Raw genomic sequence first — 21,142 nt, forward strand, 5'->3', positions numbered from 1 at the left:
ATAGCCATAGTCCATAAGAACACCATCTGAATCACGACCAACTCCGACGATAACCTCGCGACCGCCGAACACCTTCACTTCCAGATCCACACCAACCCCAGGACCACACTTAGAGGCACCCTCATCTACAGACCACCAGGAACACGGACACATTTCAACAAAGACATCACTGACTTCATCAGCCCACATGCAATCACCTCCGAAAACTACATTGTACTGGGAGACCTCAACTTCCACCTGGTAAAGAAAAACGACAGCAACACCTCCACCCTTCTGGACAACATGGCCAATCTCGGGCTCAAACAACTTGTTAACACCCCCACCCACCTTGCCGGACACACGCTCGGCCCTATCTTCACCTCCAGCAAACTCATCTCATTCGATCATACCACAACTCTACATTGGACGGACCACAGCTGCGTTCACTTCAGCTACAAAAAGACCACGACCCACAACCTATTCCTCGAAGAAACTGGAACAAATTCACCTCCGACCAACTCCTCACATCGCTTAACCAAAACCCCCCTGCCATTTCATCAGACCCAAACCATGCTGCCACTAAACTCACACTATGGATCACCCACAGCGCTGACAAATTAGCACCCTTGAAAAACCATCAGACCAAACAAGGCAACAAGAAGGCCCCCTGGTTCAACGATGACCTTAAGAAATCCAAGAAGCTATGCAGTACTTTCGAGAAAAAAAGGAGAAAAAACCCAACCACTGACAACCTGTCCACCCTCAAGAACATCACCCGCAAACACCACCAACTGATCCGAGCCACCAAGAAATCGGCATTCAAGGATCGACTTGACAACAACGCTCACAACAGCAAGGAATTATTCAACATCGTCAAAGAATTTACCAACCCCACCGCCGGCACCAACGACATCACTCCCTCTCAAATCCTCTGTGACTCTCTATCCTCCTTCTTCCACAACAAAATCGTCGACATACATAACAGCTTTGAAAACCAATCCGAAAAACAGTACACTCCACCCACCCCCAAACCAAATCAGCACTCTTAACGAACTTGGACGAACGCACCTGGAACCCAATCGCTACTGAAGACACCATCCGCCTGATGAACTCCATCCACTCTGGATCACCTACCGACCCATGTCCCCACCACATTTTCAACAAAGCAGACTCCATCATCGCACCCCATCTCCGCGATGTCATCAACTGCTCCTTCGACTCCGCCACCTTCCCTGAAAGCTGGAAACACGCCGAACTCAACGCACTTCTGAAGAAACCCACAGCAGACCCCTCAGAACTCAAGAACTACCGCCCCATCTCACTCCTCCCATTCCCTGCCAAAGTAATTGAGAAAGCTGTCAGTCAGCTCGCCGCCTTCCTTGAATCCAACAATTCCCTCGACCCTTCACAGACCGGCTTCCGAGCCAAACAAAGCACTGAAACCGCCCTCATCGCAGCCAGAGACGACATCAGAACACTACTGGACAACGGAGAGACAGTCGCCCTCATCTTACTCGACCTCTCCGCCTCCTTCGACACAGTCTGTCATAGCACCCTCATACAACGCCTCAACAACGTCGGAATACAAGGAAAAGCTCTGGATTGGATCATCTCGTTCCTCACAGGGAGAACCCAGTCCGCCTTCCCCCATTCAAATCAAAGGCCACCGAAGTCATCTGCGGCATACCACAAGGATCATCACTCAGTCCCACACCCTTCAACGTCTACATGAGTTCCCTCGCTTCCATCGCAAGACAACACAACCTCAACATTATTTCCTACGCAGACGACACCCAGCTGATCCTCTCCCTTACCAAAGACCCAAACACCACCAAAACCAACCTACACGAAGGAATGAAAGAAGTAGCCGAATGGATGAAGAACAGCCATTTAAAACTGAATTCAGACAAAACGGAAGTTCTCATCCTAGGATCATCCCCCTCATCCTGGGACGACTCATGGTGGCCACCGGCCCTAGGTACAGCACCCATACCTACAGATCACGCACGTAACCTGGGATTCATCCTGGACTCCTCCCTCTCGATGGCCAGACAAGTCAACGCCGTCTCATCTTCATGCTTCAACATCCTACGCATGCTCAAAAAAATCTTCCGTTGGATCCCCACCGAAACAAGAAAGACAGTCACCCACGCACTGGTCACTAGCCGACTGGACTACGGAAATACCCTTTACTCCGGAACCACTACCAAACTACAGAAAAAACTCCAACGCATCCAAAACGCCTTAGCCAGACTCATATTAGACATCCCCGTCAAGCTCACATTTCCGGTCACCTGAAAGACCTTCACTGGCTCCCCATCAACAAGAGAATAACGTTCCGCCTCCTCACCCACGCACACAAGGCCCTCTACGACCTAGGACCCGAATGCCTCAACACAAGACTGTCCTTCTACACACCCACCCGCCAACTACGATCATCCTATCAGGCACTCGCCACAATTCCGCACATCCACAAATCCACCATGGGAGGAAGATCCTTCTCCTACTTAGCGGCCAAGACCTGGAACTCTCTCCCCACTCACCTCCGCCTTACACAGAAGCATCTCTCCTTCAGAAAACAACTAAAAACCTGGCTTTTCGATAAATAATTCACCTCCCTCCCTCAAGCGCCTTGAGACCCTCTGGGTGAGTAGCGCGCTATATAAATACTTGAACTTAGCTGTACAGCCTAGGTGAACTCCCACTCAAGTACAAAGCCCTCCCGATGGTCTCCCTTTTCCCCCTGATGTAACACGGATGTTAAAAGTGGCAAAGCCCTTCTTAGATACGTCCCCTCTAGCCCATGTCTCCTGAAACATGCAGATCTCATGTTGGTCAATGAAAAGGCACCAGTTAGGGTCATCTATCTTGCTATTCAGACCCGATATGTTCCACGATAAGACCCGGGTCCTTAGGCAAATGGGGCAATTGGATTTATTAGTCACTGCAGGAGTACATGCTGGAGCCTGGCTTGGTCCAGTGAGTTACTTCAGAGCGGGCCCTATGGTTAGTGGTGGTTTTTGATTATCAGTCAGCACCTTGTTACAGCCGTCGTGTTTGGAACCTGGGGGGCCGCTCATGCTCCCACAAGGTTCACCTTCCACGCACGGCGTGCAGGGTCCTGTATCAATAGCCCTGGCCCGGATTGTCTTTAGAGGGGGTCGTAGTTGGGCTTTAATATTGCGGGCCTGGTCCTCAAGTCAATCTACTCCTTCTAGGCTGCTGTACCTCTTTGATGTGGGGATATTAAAAATAGGTTGTCTTGGCCAGTACTGGTCGGGAGAAGCAAACTAGCAATTGTTGGCATCTTCTCTTCAACCCCGCCCTTGGTGCCTTATGGCACGGTGAACCCTGTTAGGGGGATAAAAGTAATAATATTCACTTTCAAACACCTAGAATTTTCTGATGAGATGGAGTCCATTTTACAGCAGAAGGCAATAATATCTTCCCACCAAAGTCCAGGAATATATTTTGTTTTATCTCCAAGTCATCAGAGAACATGTTGCATGCAAATGGAGAAATCCATCAATGGGGCATCATCATGCACAAACAAAATGGGTTTTAAGGCAATAAGGGAACTCCTTACGATATATGCAAGCAAAACAGTGGTGGTGGCTTCATATGGTACATGGGTCTGAAGAATGGTTAACACACAGAGTATCCAACGGGTTAACGTCTCCTTTTTAGGTTGACCCTGGGCAGCGCATTCGCTGCTCTGCGAGGCATGCTGTATTCGGAGTATGGAGGTGAAGCTCCGACCACTCTCCGCCCATATATTTCATTGGCTTGTGTCATCGTCCTTCGTAAATGCTGGCTTCTGATTCGTTAATAGGATTGGTAGTCCCTCCTTAGTACCCTCTTGTCTTCCTTTGTAACCTCACATGGTGACACCCCAGTTACCTGTGTTGTTGCTTAAAGGCTTTAACTACAGCTTCTGAGAACTATTTTGTTGAAGGCTTTTCCTTGCCTGCTTGTGGGACACGCCCTTTCTTTGAGCTTCATTTATTTTTTCCATAGCGCGGCATGTCACAGTGGCAGCCGCGCCTTTGCTTTATTTGTGGCGCCGAACGTGGTCTATTTTTTTCTTCTATTTTTTCAACTTTTGTTTGTAAAAGCGCCCCATGTGGCGCTTTCACATTAATGGTGGCCACGCCCCTTTCTTTAGACGAGTCGTGTCTAAGGAAAGGGGCATGGTGGCCATTAAAATGAAAGCGCTGCACAGGGTGATTTTGCAAACAACCATTTGCAATACAATAGGTCTTACATTTTTGAGAGTTTAGTAAATGCGAGACCTATTGCATTACAAATGCTTGTTTAAATGTACCCTCTCCCTCCCCAATAGTTGCTCGAACAACACAGCTCACGCTGAACTAGGAACCCTGTAGATCTCTGACAGACTAAAGATGAGCCCTATATTACTATGGTACATGATTTGGTCACGAGAAGAAACGAGACTGAACAAAATAATTCTCAGTGTTGTAATGAAGTTAGACGGCGGGTTGGAAATCCCCAGGCTGAGATGTCAAATCTACATGCAAGAGGATCGGCCTACCAAAACTTTTTGTGAACCCTGAAACCTGTAAGTTATCAGAAAGGGATCAGTTGAAACAACGTGCCCAGAATAATATCATGGGAAAGAGAAGGGTGGGCGAGGGAGTAAAATCGTCTGCGGTGGCCATTTACAACCGACTAGCCCCACAGGAGGGACTGAAAACATATTTGACCGTGGTATACAATGACCAACAAAGGTTTATCCAGACCCAACTTAGGGCAAATATGCTCCGACTGATGCTAGGGTCCTCAATTAACTGTCACTCCCTGTGAGAGCTAGCCTTATGCCTGCGCGAAACTGAAACCCATAACCAACTTGCACATAGTATTCTTTTGTAAATGTAATGAAATCCCTAGGAAGAGAAATATTTTACCTGCACTTAAAACACTTATTTTAGGCAGTGTAGGCCAGCGCTATTATTTTTACTACAATTACATATCCTTTAAGTGTGCTGCGTTATGTCTTCTTACCTTTTGCAGGTACTGAAAATAAGGAAAAGTCTGCAGGTAGACTTCCCATAATTAACGCACATCAGAAGTTACGTGTATGGATGAATCGGTCACTCTTCCGATTACTTTGAAATAAATTGTTTATTTGAAGAGTTAAGTTTTTAACTTTTTTACACTTTTAGGATATTGAAAAGTACTGAGTAAAGTTGAGTGACTGACAGAGAACATGTCTTAAACACAGAAGAACTTCTTACAGTCCCTTTTTCTTTACAATTGAATTTTTTTTCTTACATCTTGTTTGGAGTTACAGATCTTCTGCAAAATCCCACTTTCCTACCCTGATTTGGTGCCCTCTCTGGACTTTGAGTTTTGTTGAGCAAACTTATGGTCTGCAAATCACGCAGGTTTTATGTGCAATTGTATAATGCATCATATTTATGCATTTTATCCATGACTATGTGTATATCATTAATCAATGCACCCAATCCACCTCAACCAGCCAATCCTAGATGCGTATGGCCTGTGGCCTTTTCATTTGGCAGTGCGCAGCAGGGGTTGGTCAACGAGCCTGGCCTCTGGCCTGACTTTGCACCCACCGACCAATCGAAAAGTAACCTACATTAAGCAGCCCTCTACTGGGGCAATACCGTTTGGTGTTAAACCACAAGGCTTGGCCTTTCTTATTTATATGAGGTCCTGCAAGTGGCTTATCTTGCGACGCACCAACAGGTCTGAGGTATGTAGGTAAACAAAACTTGCTTTGGATTCAATCCAACAAGCAGAGACTGTAAAACCAGTCGTATAGGCTGTACACAAAAGAGTGAGCCAGTTCTTTTCGGGCAGGCATCATTGGGACTCCTTCCCTGGAAATTATTTTCCCTACTAACTCTGGTGGTGCCAGGGTCAAGCTTCAGTCCTTCATGCTAGTGCAAGAGCCCTATGCAGTGTTTTCCTGTGTCCATCTTACAAGGATTTTCCACCTTGGTTTAAAAAGCAGAGCAGCCGGGGATTGGGCTCTGCATGCCTGGTGGTCCTCAATGTTCAAGGACTTCTTGGAGGTTCCCATGCGTTTGAAAATGCCCCCACCCCCAACTCACGGAATTTCACTGGTACCAACTTCACAGGTGATGCTTTCTATTCTCCAGCTTCTCAAAAATATGGTTGGTGGCTAATCATCATCTCACGAATCTGTTCAAGAGTCCATGCTGCCACAAGAAAAACCCTGTTTGACTGGCATATGCTCTAGGAACTCCCACATTCCATGGACTTGCCTAATTGGCAATACAATTCCTTGGTTCCTGACATCCTCCCACCATTTGCAGAAGAGGAACTCAGACAGGATACTGCTCCAAGAGGAGGAAGAGAGCTGTAGCAGGTAAATGTAAAAACCATACCTCACTCACCGGAAATCAATACGTGCTGTTAAACAGAGGAAGGACTCATGAATTAAGAGAGGTGGTCCTGCCAGGAAACTAGTGGAGAGAATGTTTTAAGATGAAGGGGTAGTGTAAAAAAAACATATAACTACATCTAAGACATTGGAATCTTTCGCTTGATGTGGAGTGATAGGGACATGATGTTCAGATACATCCATCTGACTTCTATTACCATTCTACTTGCAGACGTCAAACACAAGGAGATGATGGGTGGAGCGTTGAACCTTTTCAGACACTCACCCCAGTCACAGATCTGGGTTGAATCCATCATCGTTCTTTAGCTCACTTTGCCACCCCAGCTATATGCAAATAATTCTCGACCCTGTGCCTCATGGGAACAGTTCAGCCTTACTGCCAAGCCAGGTCTTCCCTGGGCCGGAAAAAAGCATCCTGGGACCGGTTTCGGGGTAACACCCTTCATCAGCCAGGCAATCTTGAATCCAGGGGCAAAGTGAGCAAGGGACTCATGTCTGTGCATACCCTGCCAACTTAGGGTGAACAAAACAAACCCAAGGAGATGATGGACGGAGCATTGAAACTTTTCAGACAATCACCCCAAGTCACAGTTGTGGACTGAATCAATCATCGTCCGTTAGCTCAATTTACCTTCCCAATTCAGACCCAGCTATATGCAAATCAGTCTTGACCCTGTGCCTCATGGGAACAGTCCAGCCCAAACTGCCAAGCCCGGTCTTTCCTGGACCGGAAACAAACATCCTGGGACCAGTTTTGAGGTTACACCCCTCATCAGTCATACTAGCATGAATCCAGTAGCAAAGTGAGCAAGGGACCCACGTCTGGGCATACCCTGCCAACTTGCAGACGTCAACCCTGAGAACGAGACAGCACCAGAATTACAATAGTCTGTTATGACAGAGCTCAAACAGACCAGACTGAAAGCCACTATAGACGTTTTCTTCACAGTAAAAAAATATATCAAGATACTGAACCGGTGCTCCACCATCATTTCCATCACTCGTTTGCAACAGAGCCATTAAGACTTAGCTATGTTGCTAGAATACAACACTTGATACAAGTAATTCCTCTCCATTTGTCATTCCTGCACCATGACTGTACGGACCACTGGCTGGGCTGGTTGATCACTGCATGGTATTATGTGATAGTTTGAGACAATTTAAACCATAATGTCCTCCTGCAAGTAGACATATATCAACTTTGTTCTCCATGTGGAGTGTGTGAGTGTATTTTGAGTTGAGTGAGTTAACAACAGCATCACCACCTGGATCTCATCACATCGTCCTCTTTACAATACCTATTCCCCCAGTCCATACTTAGAAAGTACTGCAGATTTAGAGTGCAAATGTCAAAAGTATGGAGATCAAAGCCAAGAGAAATGCTCATTTAAAATTAGATCCAGGAGGATTTATAATGTGCATTACTCTTCCTGTTTCTGTCATCTTACTACCACCAAGTTACTACACGTTATTATTTTCTAACTGCTGCAGTGAACGATCTCTATCTTCAAGAAAACAAAGATTGAATTTGAGGTATGTTGGCATTTTCTCCCAGAAGGACAATAAGTTGAAACCAATTCCATCTACAGAAAGAATGAAGGTCACTCCTTTACTTTCAGAAACAGCAGAAATACATTCAGACATATTATAAGGTTAAGACTTTAAATAATATAAACCAGTTAGAAGAAACTCAAAAACAAGGATGTCAAATAAAACAATATTAAACATTGTTTACAAATGATACAACCTAATGTAGGTAATATGCAATGTTATGGATACTCTTGCGACTATCGAAACAATGAGGCATAGTGTCCTTTCGGACCAAACCAAACAATAATTCACTACACATATGTTAAAACAAACAAGCCTGAGCACAGACTAGGAGAAACAGTTGGTTGAGAATTACCCACTGCAAAGCTGTAATTGGTTTCGGCAGCACCAAAAGTCAATTTTACATAAACAGGTTCTACAGACTTCTCACAAATGGAATGGCTAATGTCTGGTGTTAAGACCTTTGCAAGTAACCTACATAAGTCCCCAAAACATACTAATCTACTTTCAACACCCACTTTCCTGTTGCCTTCAATACTCTGCGGTGTCTAAGTGTCGCAAAAAGTGCTCTACAAGGAAATTACACAACATGACTTTCCAATCCCCATGGTTGTCATTATTATTTAGCACATATAAAACATGCAATTGACTTTAGTATGGCATTCCAGAGCCTTTTGGTAGTCTAGAGACTGGCACTCCAAACATTTCCACCGCAGACCAGAATCTGATTTGGTTTTGTGTCAGAAGGAACTTAATAAGCCTTAAATGTCAATTTTAATGAGTTGGAGGAGCCCATCTATGCCCTCTAGTCTACAGTTCCTGTGCAGTCGTGGCACAAACTCTTGGGGACATTAGATTCTTATCATTAGGCTGTATGCTATTGACTATGGTAATGGAATATGTTGCGTGCTTTGTCAGAAGGGTGACCACTCTGTGATTGGTCTTGGCTAAACAGCAAGACAACAAAGGAGTTTACTAGAGGCCCCCCCGTCTAAAATAAAATACTAGCTTAAGAATAATGCCTTATGTAGCAACCTATCTGTCACACTACAACCCATAACAAACATAGTGAAAGACATATGAGGCAGTTTGGGGAATACCTTCTACGTGCTGATTCCGCAACTGGTGTATCAGTAGACCGAGGAACACATCAATGATCCAATAGCGCCACTGTGTGTTACACCTAAGTACACGTGAGGGGGAGTGGCCAAACTAACTGCTTGATCATTATGTTGAGGTCCACTGAGTTGTGGATGTTATACATGGAACTTTGGCTGAGTTTACTGTTGGACTACAGTATAAGTATACACATAATCCTCACAATTGTCGCAGCGAAATAAACATGAAAGTACCTTCTAGCCCGAACATTATGATGTGTACTAATGACATGAAGTAGTTGTTCACTAATTGTGGAATTGCTAGAAGACTATGGTTCTCTTTAGGTATCGCACCTGCGAACGGATCACGAAGCAATCGTCGCTGCAAGACTATTGCAATCAGTTCTGCTTACAAGGAGCCAAGGGAGACAGGAGACAAGAGATAAGAGATGCACGCGCGTAAACGGATCAGGTCGCGCGCGCGTTCACTATCTCCTGTCTCCCATGGCTCCTTGTAAGCAGACACACACGCAAGCACGCACACAACCCCCTCCCCGCCGCCGCCCGCGCACACACACGCGCACGCACATACACATATATAGAGAAATCCCCCCTCCGCCACCACGCGCACGCACGCACACACACACACATCCCCTCTCCCTCCCCCCTCACTCACTGAGTTCTTCTCGCATGTCCCTCTCCCTCCGCAGTAGGTCACTCTCGGCGGCAGCAGGCTCCAATTCAAAGTCGGAGCTCGGCGTGTCTTCTCCGTGATCCACAGCTTGCGCCAGGACAGCCAATGTGCAAGCGCACTGCGACGGCGTCTCGTGCGCTCTCACCGCGGTTTCGGGGCCAGCTGCTTGTATTTTTTGGATCCATTTCACGGCGAAACAACTTGTTTTTCAGTAGTGACCGCAACTTTACCCGCAGTGTAAGAAACAACTTTAAAATGGCATGCAAGGCAGTGCACTTGATAGACACGGTGCACAGAAACCGAATACAGTAGTTTGCCCAGTGCAGTGCTTACAGAAACACAGAAGCGGCCATACCGCATCTTTCTGAACATGCAGAGAGAGGGAAAAGATGCGAACATTTCTCCAGGACACGCAGAAACTACAAAATCAAATACCTAACAAATCATACAGAATGGTATCCCCCACGGCGCCCGCTCGCTCTCTGCCACATAAAAAGGCTGTACATTGGTGTACACGCACGCCCAGAATTCATGAGGTTTGTGCTGCAAAATCAATATGCTGAGCTGTTCAAATAGGCGAGTCGCTCGTTCGATTCCTGAACATAAACACACATTTGATCTTAGGCAGAGGGAGACGGGGGTCAGGGAGGATATTTCTCCTAGCATCAACTAAATCTCGACTCACTGTGAAAAAGGTTTTATACTTCTTTTCCAATGAACCTCAAGGGATCACTCGATCCTTTTGTTTTCCAGCCGCCCACTCCTTTACTCCCAATCCACCGTTTTTATTTGGACGGGGGTAAGAAACAGACTTTATGACGCACAGTAAGTATTTTAAGTGTGGGCAGGCTTTGCTCTAAATTTACCAGGCTCAGCCCCGTGTGGAGCGGCATAGACGAGTGGGCCACATTCTGCTGACTGATAGGCGGAACTGAGTCAGATACAGTGTAAGGTCATAACCCCCGTGGCGTGGTTGCTGTTCGGCAGCTCTACCCCTTCGCAGCACTTGAATATCTGTTTTTTAGGACTGCTGCTCCATGAATTAAAAGCGAGGCCCACGCCATTACAAATTAAACTCATTGCGGATGGCAGGCCTTTAATGATGCTAGCAATGGAACTAATATTCAAACGCTGATCATAAAATCCACGTTACACAAAGGGGGGTTGAACCCATGCAGTCGCGGGGACCTGGGCGCTATATGGTATGTGTAGAGAAGGGGGGTCCCCGCAAGGGAAACGTGTTATGTGCACCATACACGAAAAACAGAACTTATTTTTACTTTCTCAACTCTGTAGACAATAATCAAAACTAATGAGAAAGGTAAAAGCCCGTATCTCTTCCCACAGTAGTAGGCTCCGTTGTAAGGTATTAGGTGCCCCCTTAGTAGATCATTGGCAGAAGGCAGGTCATATGGTGCCTGACCTAAGATGGTGGGTGGTTGAAAAAGTATCTCTAGGCACCAGAGGAGGTAACCTACAGGTAGCTCTCAACACACGAGAATCCAAATGGATGTCCCTTTTGGGTTCCATAAAAAATGGTCTGAATGAACAGGATAGTAGTTTTGCACAGTTGGCAGCACTTGGTTAAACCATTGATGGATGTACACTCTCATGGCTGATAAGTGTTGTAGTGAGTCTCATAATTTTATTGCAATATACTGTTTGATGTAGCTGGGTTCAACTATCGAATGATGAAGGTTTAACATCCAAATATGTAGAAACAAACTCATCTACACTCTCATGGTTGAGAAGTGCATGAGTTATTCTTATAATGCTTTTGCCACATCACAATTTATGTATTTTTGCACTAACTTACCTTCTGAATGATGTAGCTACAACGTTTGAATATGTGCGAAATAACCTGTCCACACCCTCTTGTTAGAGAGGTGTCTGAGATAGTATCACAATGTTTTGATAATATCAAGTCCGATTCCGCTCGCCTACACCCTCATGTTGGAGAGGTGCGCGAGTGTTTGTAAATACCACAATGTGTACATAGTAATCGTACGCCAAGCAAGATTGTTTCATCCTTGAGTCCCTTTGCAAACTGCATCCTCCCGATTGTGCGGTTTTTTGAGTAACTCTTCTATTTTCTATGAGTCAGTGACTAGTAGACTCCGCCCCCAACTCCGCATAGCTGACTTGCGGATTTACCCTGGACGAGCACAGACTGCTGCGGCAATTTCTAGCACTTGCAGGTATTAAACGTCTTCCCCTAACAAGCGGTTTTCTTAAACAAACCAAGTAATATTATGGCATGATTACTTTCGATCCTGAAACCCGATTCTTTGATTCCCGTAGGATTGGTTTCCCGCGAAATGTAACAATCACGGCTCCGGCCTCAACTCCGCCAAACTATCAAGCGAGTTTGGTGTTGATGCTTTACGGATGTTAATCGCCCGTTACAACATTGTGTAAGTTTGGCTCTGAATTCACCTTTCTTAATGCGTGTAAAAAAAAAAACAGTTTGTTATTTAAATGGTGACCCTCGAATTTCTCCGTATAGGCGGCTACATTGCTGAAACTGATTATACGGTTGAGTAATTCCGACTCTTGATGCCATTTAGATGTGACTTCACAACATTGTGTAAGTTTTGTTTTGAACGTAACCTCTCGAATGCGTGTAGGAAGAAACCAGTTTGGTAATTGAATGCTGATCCCTCGTCTTTTAAATTTTTCTGTAAAGGTGGCTACGTTTCAGAAACTGAGTAATTGGTTGAGTAATCCCGACCCTTGATGCCACTTTGATGTGACTCACAGACAGACCATCACTAGTGGTACGTACGTGGTTACGAATGCCCGCAAATGTGCATCCACACTATTATAGTGATGCAGCTCTTTGCAATTTGCATCCATTTTTTCATTCTTTCATCCTTAGCAACGATTCCCCCTTAAAAAGCTTGATGAAGAAGCAAGTTTTCAAGTGAATAGATCTACAGTGACGTCTAAGGTTGCCCCTTTTAAGTAAGTAATCGCATGGCCTTATGAGCACTAACCTAGGTCAATTTTACATAAAAACCCTTGAATTAATTTCATCATTCCATTTGCAGTTCGTGGAAACCGCATGGTATCCCATTCCCCTGTGTGGGTTGACAACAGGGAACTTCACCAATCGACTGATTGGTAGATAATCTATGTGAGTGGTATCTTGTTTTTTAACAATTTCAATTCCTTGAGGTCTCACTCGGATGTGACAATCTGTTAGCCTTCCCCTCTGTGTATCAGTGAATTTATATCACTTGAGTTTGAACAAGACTTTTGGTTGGTCTCACTCTAATATCCCCTACACTTGGAGGCCTAGTTGGCCCTAAGCCCATGGTAAATTGCTGTTATTTAGTGCAGTTAAACTTTGTCTAATTGATTGACGGTTTAAAAATAGTGATCTGATCAATTGTTTTAATTCCACAGATATCATCGCCCCTTCCTACCTTGCCCTTTCTGTCCTGATGAAGACCCCGTTAAAGGACCTAACTTAGCCTACGGCCAGGGGTCGAAACGTCGACGGCTCGCTTTCACTGACGCGGACCTCCGGCACTTGTCCTTTAATTACCCCTAATGGTTCATGTGTGACCGTTGAAGGTCTTCTGTGTAATAATTCTACATTGAATGCCCTAAGTATTCAGGCTGTTGTATTAAATTTGCTTGGATTCATATGTTATTTCTTACGATTGTTTTCACTATGATTATGTTTATTCCTCTTTAACTTTACACTGCCCTGAGCACACCCCCTCCTTCACTTTTTTCCCCTCTCCTCCCCCCACTTTGGGGCCTTTCGAAAAGAATTATGGATGTACTGTTAAATGTTTGACACCGGGTATCGATCATAAAATCCAAGCAGTAACAAAGCAAAGTTAATAACCTTAAAAATTGATCACTACAGCTTACAGTCTGTTTAAAACAATTACGCGGCTTTCCAGATGAGATCAGGAGATAGTTCAGGGCAGCGGTTGGAATCACAGACAAAATGTGTTTACTGAAAAGCTAGTAAACACAGATCAGAATTCAAATTTAAACCACAAGAATATTTGGTTAAAAAAACTAACTGGATCTAATGACGGATCCGGAATTTTAATACTTACCTGTGCATGACCGGGCTTTGAATGTCAGAAGAGTCCTTTCAACCCACTAGAAAGTTCTTTTAAAAGCCAGATGTCTTTCTTTTCGTCACAACTATATGTACTATACTAAGAAGGCACAAGTGGAATTCTTTGTTTAGGGTAACTGTCTCTGACGCTTTTAAATAATTAGGCTCGGAAATTAAAATATTCGAAGCCTCTCGCTTTAACAAAATGTTGCCTAAAGGGCTCTTAAGATAAGCAAAAAGACTGAGTTTACAAATGTGTAGAAATGTCTGGGTGATATGTATAGGAATGACAGCAGGCTTTGAAGTGCAGACTTCACGCTTATTAACGCATTTAAAGGTGGTGTCTGTCAATCAATGAACAATGTACAGCCTACTTCCTTCTTTGCTCAAACAACGTCGAACCGTCTTAAATCTGTGTCTAAATACAGGGAGATTTAAGAACCGAGAAGGACTTTTTCAGGGAACATGAAATGTCTTCAATAACACATCACACTAATTTAACACTGGAGTAAAAAAATGGAACTGGCTATTGGCAGGTAATTTAAAACATCCACAAGTGTGAAAAAAATCATTTCTTCTGCTTTTAAGCTCAAAGCGGTTTTTCGTTGGTTAGTTACCAAATGTGCTTTATTTTGGAAAAGACGAAGGTCCTCCCCCGCAAGCCACAGAGGGCAATCTAAAATGTGTAGGTACAGCAGAATATAAAGCGGCTTAAGAAGGCTTTGAAAACGTACCTGTTTCCCAAAACCTGTTAAAGCCCCTCTCTGCAAGCCATGCAACTGTCTAAACACTGTGTATGTATCATCTAAGTCTAAGCGCCAGGATACCCGAAGGGTGACAGTCATTGCGCTATATAAAAGCACCAATACATACATACATAAAATGTGTTTCTTTAGAATTGTCCCTGATAGGAGCAATTAAAAGGCGTCTGACGTGGATTCAGCTTGCTATAATTTTACAATTATTTCAGTAATGTAATGTTTCATCTAGCTTTACCCTATAAAAACCTCCAAGGTACCCTTGACAATTGTGCTGATAGTCCTCAGAGAAGAAGAAAAGAGACCGCAGTTCAAAACCCAACCAGCAGAAGAGAGACAGCAATAGAGGCTGCCACTGCAGCCATGCACAACCATAGGATGGTACTTGCATTGCTGCAGCTCATTTGTTGCATTCCTCCCAAGGCATGTTATTTACAAAAGTTTAAGCTATTGCCATTATAAATTACAATAACTGTTATTTAAGTATTAATTATTCAAAAAAATTAAAAGCCATTGTTATTTGTAATATCAATACATCTAAGTCACTTAAATACAAAACATGTTGCATTACAAATGCTATAGGTGTCACATTTGCAAAAGTTAAAAGTATTGGCATTGTAAATGACAAAGCTATTAATTTCGCTATTTTCAAAACCAACACATAAATAAAAAATGTGTTATTTACAAGATCAATAGCTCAAACTTTCCTAATGCGAGACCGATTGCATTGCAAATGCTTTTTTTATGATTTCAGTCATTGGTTTTATTTCACAATTTTTCTTATTGGTAGTTTCCAAAACAAAACAAATACATACAGTAAGAAAGCATAAGCGACAATTATAGGTACAAGAGGTTTTATTTTGGAACTGCTCTATTATGTTGGTGTGGAAAACGTAATAAACAGATATTTGAAAAAAATGATGAGGTAGGGTATTTTTTTAGTATAGAGAGAAGAGCTCAAACAAACTGCTTACAACTTTCCATAGTTGAACAGGTGCCCATTGAATTAATGTGTTCATCCTAAAGGGTGTCAGATTTACCAGGTTAGTACAAACACGTTGACCACTGCACCTGTATGACCCTTACATTTAGAAATACTGCCACTGCTTGAACGCCTCCCATGAAAGATCGGCTACATCATCTACAAAGCTATCAATAACACCCTGTCATAACTTGCAAGTAACATGAGGAGCTCTGATTAAGCAAGGACAACACCAGCAGTGGCACCTCTGGAATGGAAATGAGTAATTACAAGAACGAAAAACCAATATGTAAACTTTTACGACTGCACATCATGCAAGTTCAAATCAGGGAGGTCACAACACTTATCCTGTCCCAGGAGGAACTGAAGACTCGTCTATTCAAGCATCACTGTGTTGCATCTTAACCCCTTCACAACCACTCTCTGTGATGCCCTCTTCTGCTCTTCCCTCTTTTCTTCACCCATTCAAGCTACCCTCAGCCTACGCCCCGAGTTACCTCTGTCCCTAACGGGCATACCTTCACCACACTCTCCCTATCCTCCAGCCGTCTCTAAGGTGGCACGACCTAAGCTAGAGGTATTGTAATATCGATTCATGCAAAGGGCTTTGTTGACTTGTAGCTAAGTTTGTAATTTATAATAGCATTTAGACAAAGACAGCCTACATGAACCTCCTTTGCTGGAACAGAAGACAAGCAGGCAGAGGCTTGCTAAATGCTAAAACGTGACTAGGCATGCTACTTTAGCCTGATCTGTGAGGGCTTTACCTGCCCAATATTAAAGCTGACGTGTTGCATCTTGCTGGCTGCCTGGGGACAACAGCTTATTCAAAACAATCATCAACCACTGAAATTGCAATGGACGTTTTATTTGCGAATTTTAAAATGGGAATTTTTCAGAATGATTCTGAGATTTTCCATCTTACATTTGGAGGTTTGCATCCCGGCAAATATTTGATTGTGTTCATGTTCCAACGAAGCACTGCGAATCGTGCCATTGTATGAATTACCTGCATTCAGTCAAAGAAAGGTCACGACATAGTTACAGTCTTTCAACAAAAGGGGACACAGGCAGTGTCCTTTGACGGAGCCAACCCCTGGGGCCATTAATGCGTTCAAATATCACATGGCTGCAAGCACACGCCTACAACACATAGGTGACTCAGGTCTAACGAGTCTCTCCCCAACATCTCCTCCTGCAGGCTATTTACATTGACGCCTCGGCATATAGAAAGAAGTTTTTTTAATGGAAAAGCAGAAGGTTATTAAAAGGGGACGTCCCAGACTTCTGCATAATAGGCACAGGCTGGCAGTGTAAACTCAGATGCACTAAATAAAGTATGGTTACTTTGAGATTGTTCTGTCTTGCAATAAGCAATTAACTGAATACGTTTTAGTGGACGCGCTGCTAATTGGAGTCAGACTCTGTGCCTACATTATCTAGTTCTGATCACGAGGCTACTCCCTCTTCCTTCCCTGCACTTCTAAATATTCAATAAGTACATGGGTATCTAAGCATGCACAACAAAGCTTGGTACTGGAAAAATGCTCAATTCTGTGTGAGCCAACTGGTGGGGAACAAGAAACAGCTTGCATTCCTCTATAAACGTGTGCGCCTTAATATGTGATCCATTCAATCAAGAAACAAGTAACAATGCAGGAACTATTTTGCTCTTCTCGTCCGATTCGCTGGGATGATTCCCGTGGTAATATGTCCTGTCTCTCCAAACAAGCTGAGTTTATAAGCTAGAGATTTCAAAACAAGAACCAACAACTACATAACGCACGAAAGCTGAACAAATCTATATACGAGCTTCTGATGAGTATATACTGTTTCCCATCTCCTTTACAGAAGTAGGTACACCCCCCTTTGAGATTGCGTTGTTGCACTTTAAACATTTAGCATGATGAGAAGAAATAAGTTACATTCTGTAAAATATTATATGGTTAAAAACACTGTACCAGAAACCCGTGCTTTTAGTTGCTAAATATAGCCTCACTGAATGGCAAAAAAACATCATTCCAACCGTGAAACGCCCATTATGTTCACATACTCGACTGCCACTTAGAAAACCTAACCCTTTGCATGTTTGCGCGTTCCGAAGAAAATAAATATTAACTTGTTGCGAAATTGCTTAGCCACCCAAAAAGAAAACACCAGCCCCGCTAAATTCCATCATCTATCTCAGCACATAAATCAGACATACGATGTTCGCTCTTGTATACCACATTCTTCCCTGCTCCGTAACAGTGAGATCAGTGCACGATGTGTAAAAAGGTGAACTCCAAACACAGCGCCTACTTCTCCGAGGACAGAGTGGAATACGAAGGGGTCGATTTTCGGTTGTCCTCCATACTGTCCACAATCAATACCAGGTCGTCTCCCAGCACTTTGGTTCTCTTTCAAATGTTTAAACGACTGATTTTGAAAAACCGAATGAGATGGACAGGGAAATTAGGGGAAATAACATCCTAATGTATATCTTATAGGCGTGTATTTTTTTTGCCGCCGTTGCCTCTGGGAACCATTACATGGACTTGGATGTTGACCAGTCTAGAGTTGTAGGGTAACTTTTTTGATTCTTCGGGGTATCACTAAAAAAAAAAATCAGAAATAACACCATCTGACATAAAAATAATAATTTTTAAAAAAAAGCCTATCTCTGAAATTACGAAAAAAATGCCTGTCGCCAACCCAAAACTGACAGAATGCCATCCGCTAACAGTCATACTATACTATCAAAAAACGTCAGGGGTTTCCCAACGATCACGGATTACAGGTGGAAGTTTTTGGCCCGTCTGTGACACAAAATGCAGCAAGCCTCAACCACGTTCAAGTCCATCACCCAGTCTGCACGCTGTATTGCTTTCGTCTCTTACACGCGTACAGTGCAGGAGAGAGGCAGGCAACAAATAACATTCCTTTAGCGACCATGTCTCTGAAGCTGTCTGCCATGGGAAAGTGGTTTGCCTGGCCCAGAAGCATCAGAAGACGATTCACAGACCAAAGAAATACGTTTAACTTATAGAGAATGAAACCCATCTAATATTTCGTGCGGTATCATTGTTGTGAGCCCTGTCTGCCGTTTTTAGGGAAGTTGTCAGTTATGCCATCAACCGGCATTGCAGGGTCAAAACTAAGAGATCCCAGGTGAACACTGACAGACTTTGAGTCTCAACGCAAACAGCTGGAAGAGTCAGCTGTCACCCTAAATCAGCATTACACACAAAAAAACTCAGCCCCACTGTTTGATTGCAATACAGTACATGAGGGTTGGTGCAAGCTGGCAGAGATGGAGACGGAAGTCACGACTCTGAATCCCCTTTACACGGAACATGCTAAAGATAATGCGCTTTGTCGAGGAAGCCCGTAAGACAAATGTTTGTCATGCTATCTTACATAGCTTCAAGACTGGGGTGCCTGCGGCGGCCTCGTTGTGTGTGCCCGGCTTGACATTGACATCAATGCTCTGCCCGGAGCAGGTGGGGGCGGGCAGAGGACTCCTGCACATCACTGCAGCAGCTGCCCGGAGCAGGCCTGCCTGCCGCAGTGTGGGTGGGAGAGGGAGGCTGCGGCTTCCCGTAGTGTGTGCAGGACGCCGGGTTTCTGCTAGCTGAAGCTTCGGCGCCCTGTCAGGTGCATGAAACGATGAATAAATGCAATTACTCTTCAATACAGAGGCACCGCTGGCACCGAATGGCAAAATGTACCTGCTGCGCGTCCCTCCTTCTCTCTGCTCCCCTCAGCAGCGTCCAGAAGCCTTGGGTCGCTGAAGGACCCCTGTCACCCAGCCATACCAAGGGGGATTTTTGGTGAGTAGACTTCTACCCCCTTCCAGTACACGGTGGCTTTGGTGAGTAGACTTCCGTCGACAATAGCCTCCCGGCCTGTACCTACGTCACTGACACGTCGCTTCCCGTGTCTTCCTTCTGAGCTCCTTCTCGCGCACCGCGGATGTTCCCGTGAGTAGGACCCCGCCTAGGACAGCTGCTTGGCCTAGATCAGTGTCATCGGTATATCGATTCTGGCGGCTCCGTTCGATGATCGCGTATCGTCCCTATTACAAGAAGAACGGCCACGTTGGGCGTCCGTAGCAACCACGCTGTATCACGTGACCACCATATCATGCCACCTCGTCATGTTTTCGTCTGTATTTCGATACCCCGCGGAAGACGAGGCATTGAAATACTACTGCATTTCGCATTTTTGGATAATACATATTTCGATGCTTTCCAAAAAAGATATGAGGGAGGAATAGACATATAGCATGTGCCGTAAATCGAGGGCTCAGAATATCTCTTTCCTGCTTTAAGTAAGCGAACGGAGGTGTACAAAACAGTTAAGCTTAATAAAAGTTAGATTTTTGTGTCGCCAAATAACCGAAAGCGTTGAAAAACGGGATAATCTACTAATCTGACTCAAGTCATGGACTATTGGGGTACAGTATATTTTGAATACAGGATAATGCGCTTTCCTTACATATTAGGAGCAGAGATGTAATTGCAAGTTATCCTGGTGTTCCATGGTTGTTGGTAAATTGGTAATTAGGTTTCGAGAAGAAGCTCAGAAATACAGCATTTGACACGGTGCTCCAGCTTACTCTCTTGAGCGACTGAAATACAGAGAGCGGTGTTAACCGTTTAGCAGATTTTGGTGCTCCTGTTGGAACCGTTTCTCTATAAAACATTCTGAACGAGGATTTCAATTTGGACGTTATGAACAAATGTGATACTACAAAAAGGACAGACCTAGAAGGTTTAAACCATAGCGGTTTTTTCCGCTTATAAATCATCCAGTAATCGGCTAATATAGTCAACAATCAGTGAATCAAAGTTTCAGAGTGCAAGGCTCAGTTAAGCTACAGAATCAGTCAAGGATCTCAGTAAAGTTTAGCTCAGCAAAATACAGCGTGTAAAACGGGAGAGCAATCCAACATGGATTTGCCTCCTAAGGTCAGTGGGAAAGGGGTCTCTAACACACCCAAACAAGCATTTGGAATGTAATAGGTCTCGCAGTTGTGAGAGTTGAGCTATTGGCATTGTAAATGGCACATGCCTTTTATTTACGTGTTGGTTTTTAAAACATAATTGAAAGGCATTGTAATTTACAATGGCAATAGCTTAAACTGTCGCAAATGCGAGACCTATTGCATTGCAAATGCTTGTTGGAAGTTGCAACACTTCTATTAATTAGCCTGTCACTGTGTGTAGGCATTTGAAGCAAGCAAACAATAGAAGGACTAACCTGGAGAAGGGCTGCCTCAGAAAACTGGGTGTTAGTGGCCATTTTAGAATGATAAATGTTAAGCAACATCGATTGACAAGATACTCTTACAAAGTAGAAGGAGGTTATTAGATACATGAATGGCAATTATTGTTTTTCCCCACTTCTGAAAATAGTCAAAATTACTGCAGTTCATTATTTCTTCAAAGCAATGTTTGTAAGCATCTTAATGAGCACAAGATCATTTTTTGCTTTGTCCACATATGTTTTCCTAGTTACCCTTCTTTTTGAAAATGCAACGTTTCTGACAAACAACATAAATGTTTCAAGTGAGCTGCGCTGGTGATGTCACACCATGGCTG

The 21,142-nt window shown here is 44.0% G+C and overlaps 1 protein-coding gene across 2 annotated transcripts in view; it reads right to left on the minus strand.

Moving 5' to 3' along the window:
* HYCC2 (hyccin PI4KA lipid kinase complex subunit 2) overlaps positions 1 to 19,546 on the minus strand; it is a 699,566-nt gene extending 680,020 nt beyond the window's left edge. The window contains exon 1 of one of the 2 annotated variants that reach the window (XM_086955234.1): positions 19,268 to 19,546. The gene's annotated coding sequence lies outside the window, so the exon portion shown is untranslated. The remainder of the gene's footprint in view (positions 1 to 19,267) is intronic. The other variant, XM_086955235.1, reaches the window with a different exon arrangement.
* Positions 19,547 to 21,142: the final 1,596 nt, after the last annotated feature.

This window comes from Lissotriton vulgaris, chromosome 2_1 (genome assembly GCF_964263255.1).
Source record: "Lissotriton vulgaris chromosome 2_1, aLisVul1.2, whole genome shotgun sequence".
Lineage (NCBI taxonomy): Eukaryota > Metazoa > Chordata > Amphibia > Caudata > Salamandridae > Lissotriton > Lissotriton vulgaris.